Source organism: Psammomys obesus, unplaced genomic scaffold, assembly GCF_907164565.1.
Source record: "Psammomys obesus unplaced genomic scaffold, mPsaObe1.curated_primary_1811, whole genome shotgun sequence".
NCBI classification, from domain to species: Eukaryota; Metazoa; Chordata; class Mammalia; order Rodentia; family Muridae; genus Psammomys; species Psammomys obesus.
The window spans coordinates 748,591-770,743 of NW_026591497.1; positions in this window are offsets into that span (position 1 = coordinate 748,591).

Below are 22,153 nucleotides of genomic sequence, written 5' to 3' on the forward strand. Positions count from 1 at the left end.
AAAATTCCCTCCCAGGAGAGACATAAACAACTTCTGCTAAGGTTCCAGTGATAAATCAAGGTGTGATTCCACCAAACTTGACTTTGGCGAACCAATGTGTTTCTTTGCTTCCTTAGAGATCATAAGGGGTTATGTACAGGGATATGTGTGCCTCTCCCTCCTGACAGCCTTCACCTGAAAAAATCTTACCCAGAAGGCATGAGGGCTTTTCCATAGCATAACCAATTAAGGCAAAAATATATTCAACAGATCGTAGAGAAGATTGACATACTCAGGTAAGAATCTCATGCCCTCTCCACCTTTCCATTTAGGGTGTAAACCACCAACAAGCCTGACTGGGATGATTTTTTTAAAGGGGGGTGTGGCATAATGCCACAAGATGACAGTTGTTTTATTTGTTTTGTTTTGTTTTTTAGGTTGCAGAGCAGTCACTCATGACAAATGAGGTCACCAAGATTTCAGTCCATGTGCTCCTACTTCCTCCAGGACAGCCCTTTCCTTTCCTCCTTCCTACTTTCAGGATGGAGCTGTGGCCTCCTCAGATACTGTCTTTCTATCTCTACTCTAGTCTAAGGGGTCAAGGCTTAGAGACATTAGGAAGTGGCCCAGGTCACATTTGAGTCAAGATCAGAGTTGGGATTGGAACATAATCCAAGACAAATCCTTACACGGAGTCCATTTGTCCTGTTCGTTGCTGGTCCTACTGGTTACAGCTTGGTTTATCTTCCCTCCTTTCCTTCACTCTCCTCAATTCTGATTTAGATCAACATTCAGATTAACTTTAGCCTGGAGTTTACTGGGATGGCCAGCCGTAGTGTGACCTGGACAAATGTCTGCCCACCTCAGATGGGGGACAGACGATAGACTACAGCAACGATTCCATTGAAGTCCAGCTTGGCAAATTAATGTGTTTATTCAATTTACCTGTCAGAATAAGGGCAACTCAGAGGCAGCTGCTTCACCAAAAACCCTTCCTGCCACGAGCTGCAGTCTTATGAAAGCCACATTCCTGGAGCTCCTTTTGTGACTGCTAGGCGTGATGGCTGGTTGGAAAGTCTCCTCTCCCTGGAGGTCATTACAGTTGTATAAAAACATGGGAATCTTGTAAATGTTGCAAGTTTTCAGAACTTCTGGAGACGTATGTATTTGTTTACTTCCTGGGTGTTGTAAGTTCAGTTTACACCCTGCTTCTTTAAAAAGTTATTTATTTTTTATTTTATTTTAGTTATTTTATTTATTTTTATTTTATGTGTTTAAGGATCTGGTTTGCGTGTGTGAAGTGTGTACTACACGTGTGCCTGGTATCCCAGGAGGCCCAGAAGGGACAGTATCTTCCCTCAAACTGGAGTTAGAGATGGTTGAGTAACATTATGTGGGTGGTGGGAACTGAGCTGTGGTCCTCTGCAAGAGGCAAAAAAGAATTTTTAAACAGCCATCTCTCCAACTCCTACTTTCTAAGTCTTAAGAAGCCTCCCTCACTTCTACAACAGACAAAATCGGCCTAAAATGGGCAGGCTGAAAGGCAGGCCAAGTTGACTGCCAGACTCTGCCAATAGGGTAAGAAAGTTCTAAATAGTTCCTGCTTCACATATATGTCTGCCAAATATACTGGGCCAGAAGGCGGAAGATGATGCTCCAATATTGTAGAGAGTTTTGAGTTTCAGGCAGCAAACTGTCTCATTCAATTTTATTTTTTGGAAGCTGCTAACATGCACTTCCTATTTACTCAAGTAATTAATTCTATTCCTTCTCAAGTCTGATGAGGTTTTGAAGACCAAATAGTCATCGTTTTACAATTAGCTTAGTTGCTTAGGAAGTAAAGAGATGTTTTAGGTCTAGATAGAAGTTTTTGGTTAATATATACAACCTATAATAAAAATAACTTAGGTACAAAATCTTAGACCCTCATAGTTAGGATATTTTCTTTAAGATTGCCAAATACCTTTAGACTAGACATTATACATGTAAGTCTTACCTATTGGTTTTTATAATTGTTTTATAATTATTCTTACTGTTTGAAAATGGCCTTTTTATTTAGACAGAAAAGGATAATTGATGGGGGTTGGTCTGATGCTTGTGTTTTGATGCTAGTTACTGGCCCTCTGGTGACTGCCCGGATACACCTGTCCTTGTTGTGTAAACCTGCCTAAGATATAATACCTAACTGGTTGATTAAATGGTCTATACCTGGGCAGGGCAGAATGGGGTAGGCATGGCTAAGGTTCCCAGGCTTTTGAGGGCAGGAGAATCATGGTGCAGACAGACAGGAAGAGAGGAGGCAAGAGGATGCCCCAATGGGTTAGCACGGAGAAGGAAGTAGGTGGACCGGGAGGAAGGACTCCAAGGAAACACCGAGAGAAAAAAAATGTAAGCAAGTATCTTGGGATTATAGAGGGAAGTTCGACCAGAGTTTCAATCTAGAGAAAACTGCTGCACAGTAGTTACAGGCAGACCCTGCATTAGAGAGAGCAACAGGTTCCAAACCCCCTCTGGGACTTAGTCCCAACAGCACAGGAAACACATCTCAGTGGCAAGCTGGTCCCACTCTACAGTTGCTGCTGTCCTTGGAGGTTATCCTGTGACACTGGCATCTCCACAATGCTGCAGTCGGGCTGTATTTTTACCAACAGTCTCTCCTGGGCCATCTTCAGGGACTCTGAACCTGTTCATGTCATCAAGTGTCAACTCCTCTCCAAGACCCTTTCAGTTCTGATGCTTTTATTTCAACACAGGCTACACATTTACCAGTGGGTTTTCCCTGTCTTTCACGGTGCCAAGACTCAGCAGCTCTCCACGACTCTTTCATGCCTCCACAAGCACCACCTGGAAAACTTACACATTGCCAAGGTTGGCTGCTGGCACAGGGTACATCCTTGGCCCTGTGTGGAGCACAGCTTCTCTGAGCTGACCGTGAGGCAACACTTCCCAGAAAACCCTGCTTCATGAATGCTGCTCTCTTTTGAATCACAGCTGATTTTCAGCTCCAACTGACTGATTGTCTCATAAAAGCAAAGTTTTCACTTTCGTAGCTTTTTCATTTAAAATATCACGTGAATGGCCCTGATGGAGTCCTTAAGGGACTCTCAAAAATTCCCTTTGAAACTTCACAAGGCTTCTTTATCTGTATTACTCTCAACATTCTTATCTTCCAAGCTCTTCCAAGAACATTCCATTAAGCTCTCAACACTCAAAAACTTTTTTTAGCCCGAAAGTTCAGCGCTTCTACAGCACTCTCAAAATTACATGTTCCCCATGACCTTGTACCGATTTCTGTCTTATGGCTTCTATTGTGGCAAAACAACATGGCCAACACCAGCTTGCGGAGGAGAGCTTATTTCAGCTGACAGCTTGACGTCACCATCTAAGGAAAGTCAGTGCAGGAAGTCAAGGCAGGAACTGATGCAGAGGCCATGGGGAACACTGCTTACAGGCCTGCTCCTCATGTATTACTCAACCTGCTCTCTTACACACCCTGGACCCAATGGCCCAGGGTGGACCCGCTCACAATGGGCTGTGGTCTCCCATATTAATCAGGAAATCAAGAAAGTGCACCACAGGCTTGCCGACAGGGCAGTCTGGTGGGAGAATCTTCTCAGCTGGAGTTTCTTCTTCCCAAGTGACTCTAGTTTGTGTCACAAAACTATCCAGCATAGATTCAGTCATAGAAAAAGAAAAAAATAGTATCACTGCCTCTTGTTCCGCGTAGCGCATCTTATATGCAACTAGCAGCAGTGATACTATTTTCAGTCTGGAAATGAAATGAATCTAAAGTGTAGGTATTGTGCATGGAAGACTCAGGATGTTCTAAGGGGAGTTGGAAAAAACATTCCACCCTTCAGGAAGTAAACAACTCAATAGCTTTACGAACTCTCTGAAACCGCCAGATTCACTTGGCCTCTCTCTTGGTTATTTCTGGTTTGCATAGGTGCAAGAGATCTGCTGAAGCATCTCATGCCAGTGAGCTCCTGTGTTTGTGTATTTATTGTGATATTGCTCTGCTCTGTAACCCTTTGAGCTTGAGGCACAACCCATAATGCCCCTTGCTGGTATCTACCCCGCAAGGCTCTGTCCTTCTATGAAAAAAGGTGCTCATCCCAGGAGACATCTGCTGTTGTTCTAGGATATCCCCACTTCAGATCGTTTCCATGCTTTATTCCCGTACCACGAGTGGAAGCACACGCAACATTGGACTCTGTCATTTCAACTGGACTGGCTGGTTTTATGTCAACTTGACACAAATCAGAGCCATCAGAGAGGAAGGAGCCTCAGGTGAGGAAATGCCTCCAGGAGATCTAGTTGTAAGGCATTTCCTCAATTAGTGATCAGTGGGGGGAGGGCCCAGCCCACTGTGGGTGGTGCCAGTCCTGAACTGGTGGCCCCAGGTTCTATAAGAAAGCAGGCTGGGCAAGCCATAAAGAGCAAGCCAGTGAGTAGCATCCCTCCATGGCCTCTGCATCAGCTCTGCCTTCGGCATCCTGCCCTGTTTGAATTCCTGTCCTGACTTTCTTTAGTGATAAACAGCAGTGTGGAAGTGTAAACTGAATACAACCTTTCCTCCCCGACTTGCTTTTTGGTCATGGTGCTTTGTTGCAGCAACAGCAACCCCAAGAGATCAGTCACTCCCAGGCTACTCACCACAGGCCACACAGGCCATCAAGGGCACCCTTGGAAGAACCCTGGTCAGGGATGAAATCTTCTGAGCCTTGGAGTCTTCAGTTCCTATTCCGCCTATATTGATTCTCAGCCTGAGGCAGGAATCCTGAGGACAGGAATCTCGAAGCCCGTGTCGGGAAATTGGGGAAAGATGATATGGGAAAGATTTGACAATGAGTCCTTTCTATAAAAAAAAAAAAAAGCCATTAATTTATTTTTAAAATTCTTAATTTTTATGTTATTTCATTTTCATTTTAAAATTCATTTTAGTTGACATTATAGTATATTGTGTGGCTTTGTTACATGTGCATATAACTGTGGGGGATTAATCAGGCTAAGACACTTATAAACTCATTTATTTCTTTTCGAACCTCCTCCCCTCTGGTCCCTTACTAGCTACCTAAACTCTCGCTATTTTGAATAAAGTACGCACGTCTAAGGTTTGAAAGCTAATACCCATGTATAAGAAAGAAACATGTACTGTTTGTCTTTTGGGGTCTGGTTTATCTCACTCAGGATGATTGTTTGTAGCTCCAAAATTCCATTTTTAAACAGCTGAATAATCATTTATTATGAAAATATACATAATTTTTATTATGCATTTGTCGACTGATGAAAATGTTGACATTTTCTAATTTCTGGCTGTTATGAATAGATCAGCAATGAACATTGATTAGCAAGTATCTGTAGAAAGATGTAGAATCCTTTGGGTATTTACCTAAGAGTGATATAGCTGGATTTTATGGTAGATCTATTTTCACATTTTTGAGGAACACTGATTAACACAGGGCCTGTATCCATTTGCACTCCCACCAGCAATGAATAAGTGTTCCCCTTCCCCCCTGTTCACACCAGCATGTACTGTCCTTTGTTTCTGACTGGTGTAACACGAAATCTCAAAGCAGTTGTCGCTAAAGATGTAGAACATAAAGTGTTTTCCAGACGTTTGTGTTTCATCTTTTGAGAACTCTCTGGTTAGGTCTATACCCCATTTTTAAAACTGTGTTATTTACTTTTTTCAGTTTTATTGATTGCTTTGCATTTTCTAGCCACTAACCCTCTATCGGATGTATAATTGTAAAGATTTCTCCCCATTCTGTGGGCTGTGGCTGCTGCAGGATGTTTGATCCTGATCCTGTGAACTGTAAAAACCTGCTTCTAACTGAGGTGTGGCTCAGTCTTGATCCTAGAGCCTTCTGTTTACTGTAAACAAGCACTTGTGATATGGCTCAGCTCTAGTACACACCTTTATCCAAGAGCTTTGTGTAAACAGGATTAAATAAAGTTAACCCTAGGTAAAGAGACAGAGCAAGCAACCAGCAACAGGGACTGAGCAGGAAGGAGGGACTTTTGAGTTGAAGGGTATTTAAGACAGTGTGGAGAAGGAGCTTTTTTCCCTCTGGGACTTGAGCTGAGTAGGAAGGCATTTTCCTTCTTGGAAGTCTGCTGAGTAGGAAGGTCAGCTGGGTGCTTTCTCTGCCTCTCTGAGCTAGTAGGTTTTCACCCCTGCCTCTGGCTCCTGAGTCTTCACTGTTAAAATTGAATGGTTTGTATTTTCTTTCATTATAACATGCTGTGGCTTTACTCAAATGATGGTGTTCTTAGTTGTACAGCTTTCTGACCCCATTCATTGTTTGTTTTGGAACTTGTGCAATTGGTGTCCTGTTCAGCAAATTATTTTCTGTGCTAAAGAGTTCAAGCTTATTCCTTACTTTTTTTTTATTAGATTCAGGGTATCAAGTCCTTACATTGAAGTCATCCATCTATTTGGAGCTGAGTTTTGTGCAGGGTGATAAAAAGGATGGAAAAATATTCCAAGTAAATGAACCTATGAGGCAATCCAGTGTGCCAATTTTAACATCAGACAAAATAGACTTCAACTCTAAACTAATTAGAAGAAGGACACTACATACTCACCAAAGGAAAACTCCGCCAAGAGGATATTGCAATTCTAAACATTTATTCACCAAAAACAAGGGCTCCCAAATTTATAAAAATACTACTTTAGTTGAAGTTGTGTATTGACTCATCCAGTGATAGTGAGTGACTTCAGTCCTCCACTTTCTCCAGTAGACAGGCCTCCCGACAAAAACTAAATGGACAAACTTTGGAGTTAAATAACGTCATAAATCATTTCGCTCACATACTGAAGAATATACCTTCTTCTCTGCAGCCCATAAAACTTTTTCCACATTTGACCACATACTTAGATACAAAGCACATTATAAAAGATATGAGAAAATTTAGTGTTAAGGCCAAGGCTGTGCTGAAAGAGATGAAAAGAGTAAAGAAAAGCCCAATCCAAAGTGAAATAAAGGGAGTGGTTGTTAGGTCTCTACCTGCTGCTGGATGTGGCTGGCAAGCCCACCCTCTACCCTGAACTTTCCAGGGCAGGGGCTTCCCCTCCTCCTCACCATGTAACCTGGACACTTTTGTGCTCTTGCTTTCTCTGACCACCCCCAACTCCTTTCCCCTAAATTTGCTATTTTTAATTAAAGGAAAAGGGAGGAATGTTAGGCTAGGTTGCCTAGCAACCTCTGATGTCATCACCCTCCGCCCCCCAAGCCAGATGTGCTCCAGATATTAAGGCGAGGCCCATCACTGCTCCCTCCCTCTCTCTCTCTCTCTCTCTCTGACTTTCTTTTCTGGAGTGCTCCACCCATCCCCCCTTTCTTTTCTCCCATGCTCTCCTACTGTTTTTCTCTGTCTCTTTCCCACTCCACCCTTAAGTAAACCTCTTTGTATCAGGCCTGTTGTATGGTGTGTACCTTTATACAGTATAACAGTGGTGCCCTCAGGACAAGGTGCCAAGCTTCTAACTTGTGGAAAAGAATGGCTGGGGAATTGTCTGCTCCTAAAAACCAATAACAAGAGAAAACTTCTGCAAATGTGATTCAAGGTTGCCAGGCTTCATCCCATGCAGATTGTCACAGCAATAGCCTCACTCCTGGTACCAGCTTTCATCTTAGTTATCTTCTACTGCTGTGATAAAACACCATGATCAAGGCAACTCATAAAAAGAGTTTTTAATTTGGGGCTCAAGATTAGAGTACATGATAGTGGAACAAAGACACCTTGATGCAAAGTTGGGGGCAGAGAAGGGATGGAAAGAAAGGCAGTGGGAATGGCATGAGTGTTTGGGGCATAGTGTTGAGAATTGGGATGTCATCTTGGTGTATTTTTCTTTTGATGAGTATAAAGTGTCCTCCATATCTTTTGGTTAATTTTGGTTGAAAGTCTATTTTATTAGATACTAGAATAGCTACTCCAACTTGCTTGTTGGGTCTGTTTTATTGGAAAACTTTTTTTCCAGCCTGTTATTCTGAGAAAATGTCTATCTTTATCATTGTGCTGTTTCTTATAAGCAGCAGAATGATGAATCCTGTTTTCTCATTCATTCTGTTAGCCCATGTCTTTTTACTGAGGAATTGAGTCCTGTTAATTTGATGTTGGAGATGTTAGTACATGAGTTTGTGTGTGCTTTCTTTCTTTTGTTTTTGCTGATGTGGAATTATTTGTTTTCTGTATTTTCTTGGGTGTAGTTGACCTCCTTGGCTTGGATTTTTCCTCGAGTATTTTCTGTAGAGCTGGCTTTGTTTAAATTTGGTTTTTCTATCTATGGTGATTGAGAATTTTCCTGGGTATAGTAGTTTAGGCTGCGATCTGTGGTCTCTTAGAGGTTGCAATTAATCTGTCCAGGACCTTATAGCTTTTAGAGTCTCTGTTGAGAAGCTGGGCTTTATTCTGATGGGTCTGCCTTTTTATGTTACTTGGCCTTTTCCCTTTGCAGCTTTTAATATTCTTTCTTTGTTCTGTACATTTAATGTTTTGATTATTATGTGATGGGAGGATTTTCTTTTCTGATCCAATCTAAGCGGTTTTCTGTAAGCTCCTTGTATGTTTAGTGGCATTCCTTTCTTCAGGTCAGAAAGTTTTCTTGTATGATTTTGTTGAAAATATTATCTGGTCCCTGGAACTGGAATTCTTCACCTTCTTCGATTTGTATTATTCTTAAGGTAGGTCTTTTTATAGTATCCTAGACTTACTGGATATTTTGTGTCAGTAATTTTTTAGATTTAGTGTTTTCCTTGACTGTTTTATCAATTTCTTCTATCATGTTTTCTATGCCCGAGAATTTCTCTTCCTTCTCTTGTAGTTTGTTGGTGATGCTGATGTTTGTTGTTTCTGTTTTCTTCCCTAGGTTTTTCTGTCTTTCAGATTCCCTTAGTTGTTGTATTTATTGCTTCTATTTCTATTTTCAGGTATTGAACAGCTTTATCTTCTTCACCTGTTTAATTATATTTTCTTATATTTCTTTAAAGGAGTTATTCATTTCCTCTTTAAAGGTCTCTTTCATCTTTATAAGATAGGATTTGAGATTATTCTAGTTGTATTAGGGTATACAGGTCTTGCTGTGGTAATAGTGTTGTGTTCTGCAGGTGCTACATTGCCTTGGCTCATGTTGCTTGTGTTCTTATGCTGTCCTCTAGCCATCTGGTTGTCCCTGGATATTCCTGTTTGATGCTTGGTGACCTCAGGTGGAGCTTCTAGATGAAGCTGGATGGCTTGGTGATCCCCAGGAAGCACCCAATAATGGGGGTCTAGGATAGCATGCAGCTCAGGGCAGCCGGTGGAAGAGGGAGCTTAGGAGGGGATGGACTAACCTGGATGAAGCTGGAGGGTATCTGGCTTTGTGACTGCATACTCAACCAATGGAGCCACATTTGTTGTTAAACATAAAACTTGCTTGTTGCTTTTTTTTTTTTTTTCAGATATCTTGGCAGCTTGTAATTTTAAAAAGTTCTTTAACTTTTTTCCTTTATTGAAGTTGGAGAGTTAAAGAATGTTACATTTTAACTTTGAACAGTACATTATTTTGTAAGCAGGGAGGGAATTCTTTCTGTATGCTGACCCTGTAACTGGACTCTTGAACAAAGCAGGCATGCATCGCCTGAGAAGCTGGGAGTGACAGCAAATGGTTCCTCTGAGAGGAGAACGTCTGTGCTGACCGGCTGGACCCAGAGCCCGTGTCTGTAGAGCACGTTTGCCAGAGGATTTTCATTATCTTCTGTGCTGTGCCTGGAGACTCGGGGTGACAAGAAGCAGAAGGTTGTCATCTCTCCCTCAGAGTGGTCATTTTCTTTTTACCCAGAAACCAACAACAGTTGCCAGATACTAAATGCTGAGCTTTGAAGGGTCAGGGAGGGCCTGAGAGCTGCTGCTACTTTGCCTGTTTAGCTCTCATCTGTCTGTATTAGACCCATCACCAGTCAAAGCAAAACCAAACCTCTGAACAAACAGCGAGTTCCTGTCAGTCACCCAAGGGCATGAAGGGAGCACTAGTCCACATCTAGATTATTTCAGCATTGGTCAGAGTTCTCTAGAGTAACAGAAGTTATGGACTAAATCTCTGTCTTTATAGGAAGGGAATTTACTGGGATGACTTGCAGGCTGCAGTCCAGCTAGCCCAGCAATGGCTGGCTGGAATCTAGTGGTTCAGTCCATGTTGTTGGGTTTCTCGGCTGGTTTTCTGAATGTGCTGGAATCCCAGAGAAGTAGACTGTAACGCCAGTGAAGGGATGGATTTGCTAGCAAGGCAAGAGCAAACAGGCAAAGAGCAAAAACTTCCTTCTTTCGTGTCCTTATATAGCTTCCAGCAGAAGGTATGGCCCAGATTAAAGGCATGTCTTCCCCCATCAAGATCTGGATTCCAAGTGGATCTTCCTACTTCAAATTAAGAAAAAAAAAAAAAAATCCCTCACAGATGTTCCCTCAATTTGCGGATTTTGGTTAATTCTCGATGTGGTCAATCTGTCAGCCAAGACCTGCTATCACATTCAGACTCAACCCAAGTGAACCCTGATTTCACTCTGGAGTCAGTCAGTCTGTTCAGATGGACTTGGAGGAGATACACACAGATAGCGGCTCGCCGCCGTGAGTGCTGGATCCAGCGGGCAGGTTTGCTCATATCCCCCCCCCCCCCCCCCCGCTCATAGTGAGGCCAGACTGTGTACAGAAGCGAGCAACTTGGAGGCCTTGGTAAAGGAGCACTCTCTGCTGACAGTTTAGAGTCAAAGCGCAGAGCAAGGGTGACTGCGGAGTGCTCATGCCTAAATGGGACCTCTGCACCACACCCCTCCTCACAAGGCTTAGGGAACATCCCAGAAGAGGGGCCAGTACAGTTGTGAGAGCCAAGAGGTCAGGGAAGACTGCTGCAGAAGAGTGTGCTCGTCAGGGAGCTCACTGAGGCCGCTCTGGTAGGTTCCAGCATGGGTAGGCAAATGGCTCGAAGGCTCCCCCAGTTGAGGAGCTTTCGGGGCAGCTGCTGGCTGCTGGGAATGTGTGTCCTTCAGAGGTGTGGCCCCTGGTGCATTGCCCGCGCTATAGCGGATGGCCCCGCACGCATGTCCATAAGGCCAGCACTGATGGACTCAGCGTGCTGCTTTAAAAAAACGACAACGGTGTAGAGCTGCCGACCCCAAACACCGGATCCCCCAGCCCTGCTCCGAGAGCTCACCTGTGACTCCTGCAGTCACCAGCAGCTTACTGTCTTGGTTTGGGCTTTATTGCTGTGAAGAGACACCAGGACCACGGGAACTCTTATAAAAGAAACATTTAATTGGGGGTGGTTTACAGTTTCAGAGGCTTAGTTCATTATCATCATGACAAGGAGCGTGCCTAGACACGGTGCTGGAGAGGGAGCTGAGAGTTCTGCGTCTTGATCCGCAGGCAGCAGAAGGAGCTTGTGTGCCACGCTGCGCTGCGTGTAACCTGAGCTAGGAGACCTCAAAGCCCACCCCCACAGTGACACACTTTCTCCAACAAGGTCACACCTCCAAATCCCAATAGGCTAAGCATTCAAACACTTGTGTCTATGGAGACCATACCTATTCAAACCACCAATCATGCCTCTAAAATGCTAATGTAATGTTTGAGTTTGTCTTTTAAAGGACTTCATATCTATATAAAACAGTTAATATTTGTTTTGAATATGCCTTTATTACTTACATATTTCCTGTGTTTGACCATTCTCTGCTTTACCTCAACCCTCTGATCTTTGATCCTAAATCACTTAATAAAATTGGATCAATGACAGTCATTAAAACAGAAGTAAGTATATGTTTGTTGAATTCATGCGAACTATGCTACGGGCTTGCAGGAGGACCCATTTCTCTCGCTAGACTTTACACCCTACACAACATGCATATTCTCATTAGCAAAGTGTCTGGCACACAGTGATATCGTTAGGTTCAGCTAGCACAGAAAGTTTTAAAAATGTGAGTGTTAATATCAGATTAGCATATATAAAGCTTTAACTTTTAAAATTTAGCAAATAACTGAAAAAGTACATGCATGTTAAAATTAGTAAAGGCACAAATGTAGACCCATGATAATGGAATTTTCTGAAATCACAAAGGAGATATGAAAAGATAATGGAATAGGCTTTATAAAACTAGTTTTGGGGCCTGGTTAATGACACACGCCTTAATCCCAGCACTCGGGAGGTGGAGGCAGGTGAATCTCAGTGAGTTTGAGGCCAGCCTGGTCTATAGAGTAAGTTCCAGGACAGCAAGAGCTACACAGAAATCAACAATATACAACAAATAGTAGCTTTTTACTATAGTGATGCAATATTAGGATAAGAAAACCTCTCTTGTGTGTGTACATATATTGTTTTTGTTGTTGTTGTTGTTGTTGTTTTGAGACAGGGTTTCTCTGTGTAGCCTTGGCTTTCCTGGTCTCTTTGTAGACCAGGCCAGTCTCAGACTCAAAGAGTGAGTTCAGGGATTACAGTAATGCACCACCACGCCCGGCTTTTTCTGTGATTTTATTCTCAATCCAGTGTACCTTTATTTGTCAAGAGTATGTATTTAGAACAATTGGTACTTAAGAACAAAAATCTTAGTTTAATGACACTAAGAAAAAAACAAGTATTTTCATAGTTCTTTTTCACCTTAACTGTGTTTAATGATTTGTATGTGATTATATGTTCACTTAACTTTGCAAAATGTATTGTTTTATTTTATTTTTTAAAAAATTTATTTAATTTTTTTTACAAATTGCAGTTTATTCACTTTCTATCCCAGCTGTATCCTTCTCCTTCATCCGGTCCCAATCCCACCCTCCCTCCTTCATCTCCTCTCATGCCCCTCCCCAAGTCCACTCACTGATAGGGGAGGTCTTCCTCTCCTTCCATCTGACCCTAACCTATCATGTCTCAGGAGTGGCTGTATTGTCTTTCTCTGTAGCCTGGTAAGGCTGCTCCCCACTCAGGGGAAGGCAGTCAAAGAGCTAGCCACTAAGTTCATGTCAGAGACAGTCCCTGTTCCCATTACTAGGAAACACACTTGGGAGACTGAACTGCCATGGGCTACATCTATGCAGGGATTCTAGGTTATCTCCATGCATGGTCCTTGGTTGGAATATCAGTCTCAGAAAAGACCCCTGTGTCCAGATTTTTTGGTTCTGTTGGTCTCCTTGGAGCTCCTGTCCCCTCCAGGTCTATCTCCCCCTTCTTTCATAAGATTCCCTGCACTCTGCCCAAAGTTTGGCTATGAGTCTTAGCATCAGTTTTGATACCCTGCTGGGTAGAGCCTTTCAGAAGCCCTTTGTGGTAGGCTCCTGTCCTGTTCCCTGTTTTCTCCCTCTTCCAATGTCCATCCCGTTTGCCTTTCTGAGTGAGGATTGATCATCTTATCCAGGGTCCTCCTTCTTGCTTAGCTTCTTTAGGTGTACAGATTTAGTATGTTTATCCTATATTATATGTCTAATGTCCACTTATAAGTGAGTGTATACCATGTGTGTCTTTCTGCTTCTGGGATACCTCACTCAGGATGAACTTTTCTAGTTCCCACCATTTGCCTGCAGATTTCGTGATATCCTTGTTTGTAATTGCTGAGTAGTAGTCCATTGTGTAAAAGTACCACAATTTCCTTAGTTGAGGGGCATCTGGGTTGTTTCCAAAGGTATTACAAATAAAGCTGCTACAAACATGGTTGAGCAAATGTCCATATATTTTGGATATATGCCTAGGAGTGGTATAGCTGGATATTGAGGAAGCACTATTCCTAATTATCTGAGAAAGTGCCAGATTGATTTCCAAAGCGGTTGTACAAGTTTACATTCCCACCAGCAATGAAGGAGGGTTCCCCTTTCTCCACGATCTCTGCAGCATGTGTTGTCACTGGAGTTTTTGATCTTAGCCATTCTGATTGGTGTAAGTTGAAATCTCAGGGTCGTTTTGATTTGCATTTCCCTGATGACTAAGGATGTTGAGCATTTCTTTAAGTGTTTCTCTGCCATTTGATATTCCTCTATTGAGAATTCTCTGTTTAGCTCTGTACCGCATTTTTTAATTGGATTACTTGATTTGTTGCTGTTTAACTTCTTTAGTTCTTTATATATTCTGGATATAAGCCCTCTGTCAGATATAGGGTTGGTGAAGATTCTTTCCTAGTCTGTATGCTGTAGTTTTGTTCTGATGACAGTGTCCTTGCTTTACAGAAGCTTTTCAGTTTCATGAGGTTCCATTTATTGATTGTTGCTCTTAGAGGCTGTGCTGTTGGAAGTTGTCTCATGTGTCAATGAGTTCAAGGCTCTTCCCCACTTTTTCTTCTAACAGATTTAGTGTCTCTGGTTTTATGTTGAGGTCTTTGATCCACTTGAACTTTAGTTTTGTACAGGGTGATAAATATAGATCTATTTGCATTTTTTCTACATGTAGACATCCAGTTAGACAAGCACCATTGTTGAAGATGCTGTCTTTTTTCCATTGTATGATTTTGGCTTCTTTTTAAAAAATCAAGTATCTGTAGGTATGTGGGTTTATTTCTGGGTCTTCTATTCAATTCCATTGATCTACCATTCTGTTTCTATGCCTGTACTATGAAGTTTTTATTACTATTGCTCTGTAGTACAGCTTGAGATCAGGGATGGAGATACTGCCAGATGATCTGTTGTATAGGATTTTTTTTTTTTTTTTTTTTTTTAGCAATTCTGGGTTTTTGCTTTTCCCTATGAAATTGAGAATTGTTCTTTCAAGGTCTGTAAAGAATTGTGTTGGTATTTTGATGGGAATTGCATTGAATCTGTAGATTGCTTTTGTCAGGATGGCCATTTTCACTATGTTAATCCTAATAATCTGTGAGCATGGGAGATCTTTCCATCTTCTGATATCTTCTTCAATTTCTTTCTTCAGAGACTTAAAGTTTTTTTCAAACAGGTCTTTCACTTGCTTGGTTAGAGTCACACCAAGGTACTTTATGTTACTAGTGGCTATTGTGAAAGGTGTAGTTTCCCTAATTTCTTTCTTGGCTTTTTTGTCTTTCATATAAAGGAGTGCTGCTGATTTTTTTCTTTTGAGTTAATTTTGTATCCAGCCACTTTGCTGAAGGTGTTTATCAACTGAAGGAGTTCTCTGGTTGAATTTTTGGGGTCACTCATGTATACTATCATATCATCTGCAAATAGTGATACTTTGACTTCTTCCTTTTTGATTTGTATCTCCTTGATCTCCTTTAGTCGTCTTATTGCTCTAGCTAGGACTTCAAGTACTATTTTGAAGAGATATAGAGAGAATGGGCAGCCTTGCCTTGTCCCTGATTTCAGTGGGATTGATTTAAGTTTCTCTCCATTTAATTTGATGTTGACTACAGGCTTGGTATATATTGCCTTTACTATGTTTAGGTATGTGCCTTTTATCCCTGCTCTCTCCAACACTTTAAACATGAATGGGTGTTAGAATTTGTCAAATGATTTTTTGGCATCTAAGGAGATGATCATATGGTTTTCTCCTTCAATTTGTTTATATGGTGGATTACATTGATGGATTTCTGTATATTGAACCACCTCTGCATGCTTGCAATGAAGCCTACTTGTTCATGGTGGATGATATCTTTTGTGTGTTCTTTGATTAGGTTTGGGAGTATTTTATTGAGTATTTTTGCATCAATGTTCACAAGAGAGATAGGTCAGGTGACTGTGGCTTCATAGAATGAGTTTGGTAATGTTCCTTCTGTTTTTATTTTTTGCAATAGTTTGAAGGGAATTGAAGTTAGCTCTTCTTTGAAGGTCTGGTAGAATTCTGCCCTGAAACCATCTGGCCTTGGGCTTTTTTTTTTTTTTTTTGGAAGGGAGGCTTTTGGTGACTTCTATTTCCTTGGGGGGATATAGGACTATCTGAGCTATTTACCTGATTTTAATGTGATTTTGCTAAGTGGAATCTATCAAGAAAATTGTCCATTTCATTTAGATTTTCAAATTTTGTGGCATAAAGGCTTTTGTAGTAAGATGTAATGACTGTTTGGATTTCCTCAGTTTCTGTCCTTATGACCCCTTTTCGTTTCTGATTTTGCTGATTTGGATAGTTTCTCTCTGCCTTTTAGTTAGTTTGGCTAAGGGTTTGTCTCTTTGTTGATTTTCTCAAAGGACCAGCTCTTGGTCTCATTGATTCTTTGAATTGTTTTCTTTTTATTCTAATTCATTGATTTCAGCTCTGAGTTTGATTATTTCCAATTGTCTACTCCTCTTGGGTGTGTCTGCTTTTTTTTTCTAGGGCTTTTAGGTATGCCGTTAAGTTGCTTTTATGAGATGTCTCCAGCTTCTTTCTGGAGGCACTTAGTGCTATGAACTTTCCTCTTAGCACTGCTTTCATTGTGTCCCCTAAGTTTGGGGAAGTTGTGCCTTCATTTTCATAGAATTTTAGGAAGTCTCTAATTTCTTTTTTCTTTCTTCCCTGACCAAGCTGTTCTTGTGTGAGGATCACGAGACCCTCAGAGACCACCAGGAGATGACTGGATGCAAAGGCAAGAGAGCTTTATTACGAGAGCAATCAAACTTGGGACCCAAGTCTCACTGATGCAGCAGTTGAGAAGTGGGACCCTGAGCCCTGGGTGAGCAGGGTTTTTAAAGGGAAAAACCGAAAACAAGAGGTTTCCATAACAGCAAACGGGAGTTTATGCCTTGATGTTACAGGATTAGGTAAAAGCCATAAGGGTGAGGTGACCTTTTACATAATCACAATTGCCATTCTTCTAAATGATATCTGAAACATTGGAGAGAATTTTCCCAACCAATTCTCATTGATTATTGCCAGGGAGATTGTCTCTATATTCTATCAAGTATTTATTCTGTGATAATTCCTGGAGGCTGTTGCTAGGAGAGTTAACTTTGTTTTCTGCCTACTGCACATTCTGTGATATTTCCTGGTACCTGAGTTCAGCTCCCAGTCAAGATGGCTTCTCATTTCAAAATGGAGTCACCCAGGCTAACTTAAACTCTTCACTGTCATCAAGTAGAGAGTTGTTTAGTTTCCATGTGTATATAGGCTTTTTTCTTATTTCTGTTGTTGTTGAGGTCTAGTTTTAGGCCATGGTGTTCTGATAGGATACAAGGGATTACTTTGTATTCTTGGATTCTTGTATATACTTTGGATTCTTGTATCTGTTGAAACTTGCTTTGTGCCCGACTCTATGGTCAATTTTTGAGAAAGTTCCATGAGGTGCTGAAAAGAAGGTATACTCTTTTGAATTTGGGTGAAAAATTCTGCAGACATCTATTAGGTCCATTTGATTTAGAACCTCTGTCATTATTTTCCTATTTAGCTTCTGTCTAGATGATCTGTCCCTTGGTGAGAGTGGAGTGTTGAAGTCTCCCACTATTAAGGTGTTGGGATCTATGTGTGATTTAAGCTTTAATAATGTTTCATTTACAATGCAGGTGTTCTTGTTTTTGGGGCAAAGATGTTCAGGACTGTGATGTCCTCCTGGTGGATTTGATGAGAATGATGTGCCCTTCTCATCTTTTTTTGATTAATTTTGGTTGAAAGTCTATTTTGTTAGATATTAGGATAGCTACCCCAGCTTGTCTTTTGGGTCCGTTTGCTTGAAAAACATTTTTCCATCCCTTTACTCTGAGGTAGTGTTTATCTTTGTTGCAGAGGTGTGTTTCTTGTATGCAGCAGAATTTTGGATCCTGTTTCTTCAACCATTCTGTTAGTCTGTGTCTTTTTATTGGAGAGTTTAGTCCATTGGTATTAATAAATAATAGTGACCAATGAATGTTAGTTCCTTTTATTGTGGTGTTGGTGGTGTTACTGTGTTTCAATGTTTTTTTTTTTTTTCTTTTAAGTCTTTGTTGGGAAGTTATCTATATCCTGTGTTTTCTTGGGTGTAGTTGGTTTCGTTGGATTGGAGTTTTCCTTCTAGTATCTTCTGTAGGCCTGGGTTGCTGTGTAGATATTGTTTTAGTTTTGTCATGGAATATTTTGGTTTCTCCATTTATGTTGATTGAAAGCTTTGCTGGGTATAATAGTCTGGGTTGGCATCTGTGGTCTCTTAGAGTCTGCATGATATCTGCCCAGGCCCTTCTGGCTTTCATAGTTTCTGTTGAGAAGTCTGGTGTGATTCTGATAGGTCTACCTTTATATGTTACTTGGCCTTTTTCCATTGCTGCTTTTAATATTTTTTCTTTGTTCTTTTGATTCAGTGTTTTATGACATGAGGAGTTTCTTTTCTGGTCTAGTCAATTTGGTGTTGTGTAGGCCTCTTGTATGTTAATAGACATGTCTTTCTTTAAGTTGGGAAAATTTTCTTCTATGATTTTTTTTGGAAAACATTTTCTGGACCTTGGAGTCTGGAATCTTCTTTTTCATCTATTCCTATTATTCTTAGATTTCATCTTTTCATGGCATCCTTAATTTCTTGGATGTTTTGTGTTTGGCACTTTTCCGCTTTTATGTTTTCCTTGAGAGATGTATCAATTTATCTTCAGCACCTGAGATTCTCTTTTCCATCTCTTGTATTCTGTTGGTGATGCTTATCTTTGTGGTTCCTGATCTTTTCTCTAAGTTCTCCAGATCCAGGGTTTTCTCTGTGTTTTCTTTATTGATTCTAATTCTGTTTTCATGTCTTGTACCATTTCCTTCATCTGTTTGAATGTGGATTCCTGTCTTTCCATGATGGCCTCTATTTTTTGTTCCTTTCCTCTCTACATGCCACTATTTGTGCCTGTATTTGTTTGGCTGGATTTGCCTGTATTTCTTTGAAAGCTTTGTTTATTTCCTCTTTATGTGCCTCTAATAACTGGATGAGCATAGCTTTAAAATAATTTTCCTATGTTTCTGATGAAGTAAAATATTCACTGATATGGGGGGGGTTCCTGGTGAAGCCGTGATGTCCTGATTTTTGTTGGAAGTGTTCTTATGCAGATCTCTAGCCATCTGCTTGCTTATCTGTAACCTTCGTTGTTTGTTCCTGGAGTCTCTGTACTTCAGACTGGGTCCATCTGTCTCTGGTATCTGGAATATTCTTCAGGAAGATGAGAGAGGTCCACTGTTTTGAGAGTGAATGTTGGTGTTTCAGCTGTAGCTAAGGTAGGAAGGTTGCAGGCGCATATGTGCAAGTGTGGGCGTGTGTGTGTGTGTGTGTGTGTGTGTGTATGTGTGTGTGTGTATGTGTGTAAGTGTGCCTTGAGGAGAGGGTGCTAGAGTGTGTAGATGCCTAGAAGAGTGGAGCTTAAGCATGGGAGGAGGTGCAGGTGCTGGCGCTTTTTGAGAGCACAATGCACATGGGCAGATGTCTGAATACCTCTGTGGCCTACAGACCTGTTGTACTGTCCTCCTGGTATTCAGACATTCAGATCTGTCTGGGCTCCAGGAATTGCTTGCCTGGATTCCACTGGTAGATCCGCAGAACCGGGGCTTCAGTGTTGAGACCCACTGTCCAAGAATCCCTTGGACTGTGTTGCCCACAGTGGAGGTGTGGGTGGGAGAGATCTAATGTCTGGCTGCTAGAATAGAGGGATCCTGGATCTAGGGCTCTGCACGCACCTACAGGCACACGTACTCACTCGCAGGCCTAATTGGAAAGCACAGGGGTCCCCCCTGTTCTCTACTCTCAAATATGGGCCCCAGGGGCAAATTAGAGTGTAGAAGATCCGTCAACTCAGTGGTGTCCACTGTTTGAGCAGGGAGACCAGTGCTTGGGGCAAGAGGAAGTGCAGGGGGTTGAATATTCATCACTCTCAGTGCCCAGAGACGTCCACGGGTGACCTGGATCCAAACTCTCCCAGATCATGGGTTGTCCCCTCTCGCCCAGGAAGCCTCAGTGTGGATGTTCTTCCTTAACTGCTCCTCCACTCATCAATTTCGGAGTTTCAGATCCCATGCTCCTCAGATACAGTGCATGCTAGTCACCGCCATCTTGGACCTCTGCAAAATGTATTGTAAATAAATGTTTTTAAAATAAAATTTAAAAATGGGTCAGAAAATATGGAATGTTTTTCTTGTCAAAATAGTTTGTTTGCCATAGCTTACATTCATATTGGTACGATTTAGTTTGTATGTATATTATGGTCACGTCACATTATTTAAACTGAACTTTAAAACCTTCAAATTTATAAGGGCTGGTGAAATGGCTCTGTGGACAAGGGCACCTGCTGCCAAGCCTGAGGACCTGAGTTTGATACTTGGGACCCACATGGCAAGACAGACCTGACTCTGAAAACTTGTCCTCTGACCTCCAAATGCATGAGTTTCTTCACACACACACACATCAAGTAATTGTAGTAAACTTAGAATAAACAGCAAAAATGTGTTTTGAAATGGTCTCATGTAGCCCTGGCTGACTTTGAACTCACCAAGGATGACCTTTGTGTGGCTAGTTTTATGTCTTCTTAACACAAGCCGGAGATATTTGGGAAAAGGGAAAGTCAGTTGGGAAAATGCCCCGGCCATATTGGCTCGTGGTGTATTTTCTTGATTGATGATTGATATGGGGAAGCCCAGGTCAGTGTGGATGGTGCCTCTTCTGGGCTGGTGATCCTGGGAGCTAAAAGAAAGTAACTGAGCAAGCCATAGAAAAAGAGCAAGCCAGTAAGCAGCACTCCTCTATGGTCTCTGCATCAGCTCCTGCCTCCAGATTCCTGCTCTGTTTGAGTTCCCATCCTGACTTCTCTCAATGATGGGCTGTTACTTGAAAGTATAAGCTCAATAAAACGTTTCCTCCCCAAGTTGCTTTTGGTCATGGTGTTTCCTTACAGCAACAGAAAATTTAACTAAGACAACTTTGAACTTGGAATCCCTCTGTTCTACTCCCTTGTGCTGAGCGGACAAAGATCTAACTTCTTTAACCTGTCAAGATTTTTCAGATATGAAGTAGGCATCCTATTACAAGTTTTGTTAGGAACAGTAAATTTACCTGATGGTAATGTGTAGTGACAATTCTGGAATTTTGGTTTCTTAAAAACAAACAAACAAACAAACAAACAAACAACCCGGAAATATAAGAATGTGCTTTTGTTTTAATCCCAGGTGTGGGGATATGAGGCTGCTTCCAAACTGTCCATAGCAGCTGACTGTGACTGCCTCATGCTCTAGTAGAGGCATGGTTTTGCCAGCTGCAGATTGTTTCTACGGTTGTGTGACATTTAGAATTCTGGAAACTTTTCAGAGGGTTTATAAACCCTAGAGCCCCAAGGGGCAGGGGCAGTGGTAGTCGGTCATTCAGGGGCACTGGTTGCAGTTTGTTAATAGCTATAGTCAAAGAAACAAAAGGAAAGAAATTAGGTTCAGGAATTTTCCTAACTTCTCTCTTCCTTCTATCCTTGTTTCTCTCCTATCTAGTGTTAGGGGCTGAAACTGGGGTATAAAAGATAGGAAAAAAAAAAAAAAAGAAAAAAAAGAAGAAGAACTCACAAAGTAGGAGAGGTCAGCCACAGTAACGACATGTTTAGGATCTGTAATTTAAAATCATTCGCATATCATTTGAACTTGGGTTTTCAAACTCTATAGTCATAAGTAAACTACATCAAGCTTATAGTATTAAACCTCACCAGTCCCCCCCCCCCAACAAATGGCAGGAGTAACAGTTTAGAAAAACACCTTGTTTAAAGACAAAAATAAAATCATAGATTCTTTTAGGGTTATTATTATTATTATTTTTTTTAATTTTCAGGACAGGGTTTCTCTGTGTAATAGCCTTGGTTGTTCTGGAACTCAGTTTGTAAACAAGGCTGTCTTTGAACTCACAGAGATTGGCCTGCCTCTGGTTAAAGGCCAGCACCACCACATCCAACTAAGATTTAAGTGGATTTTTTTTTCTCATAATGCAACAAGGAGCTGAAGATAAAATTATAAGGACTCATTTGCAATTTTAACTCTTTGCTTCTGCATCATGGGGCCACACGACAACTTTTATTTTAAAGAATCTGGTTGGGGAATGCAGCGCTCTTTGAGAAACCTTTTCCTTGGAGTCAAGCAACAGTATAGTGCCATCGGCGTCTGAACTGCAAAAGATAAGGACCATTTCCAGGGAGCCCGGGGAAAAGGACTAAACTATTTCTCTCCAAGTCTAGCCCCCAACTACTCTGGAGCACTGTCAAAGAACCAGCACCTCATCAAGAGAGCTTAGATAATGGCGAGATCTCAAAAAACGAGTGTGGAGGAGTCCAAGGATGAGAACCAGATAACCGTGCAGGCTCCCTCTGTTGGACAAGACCGCAG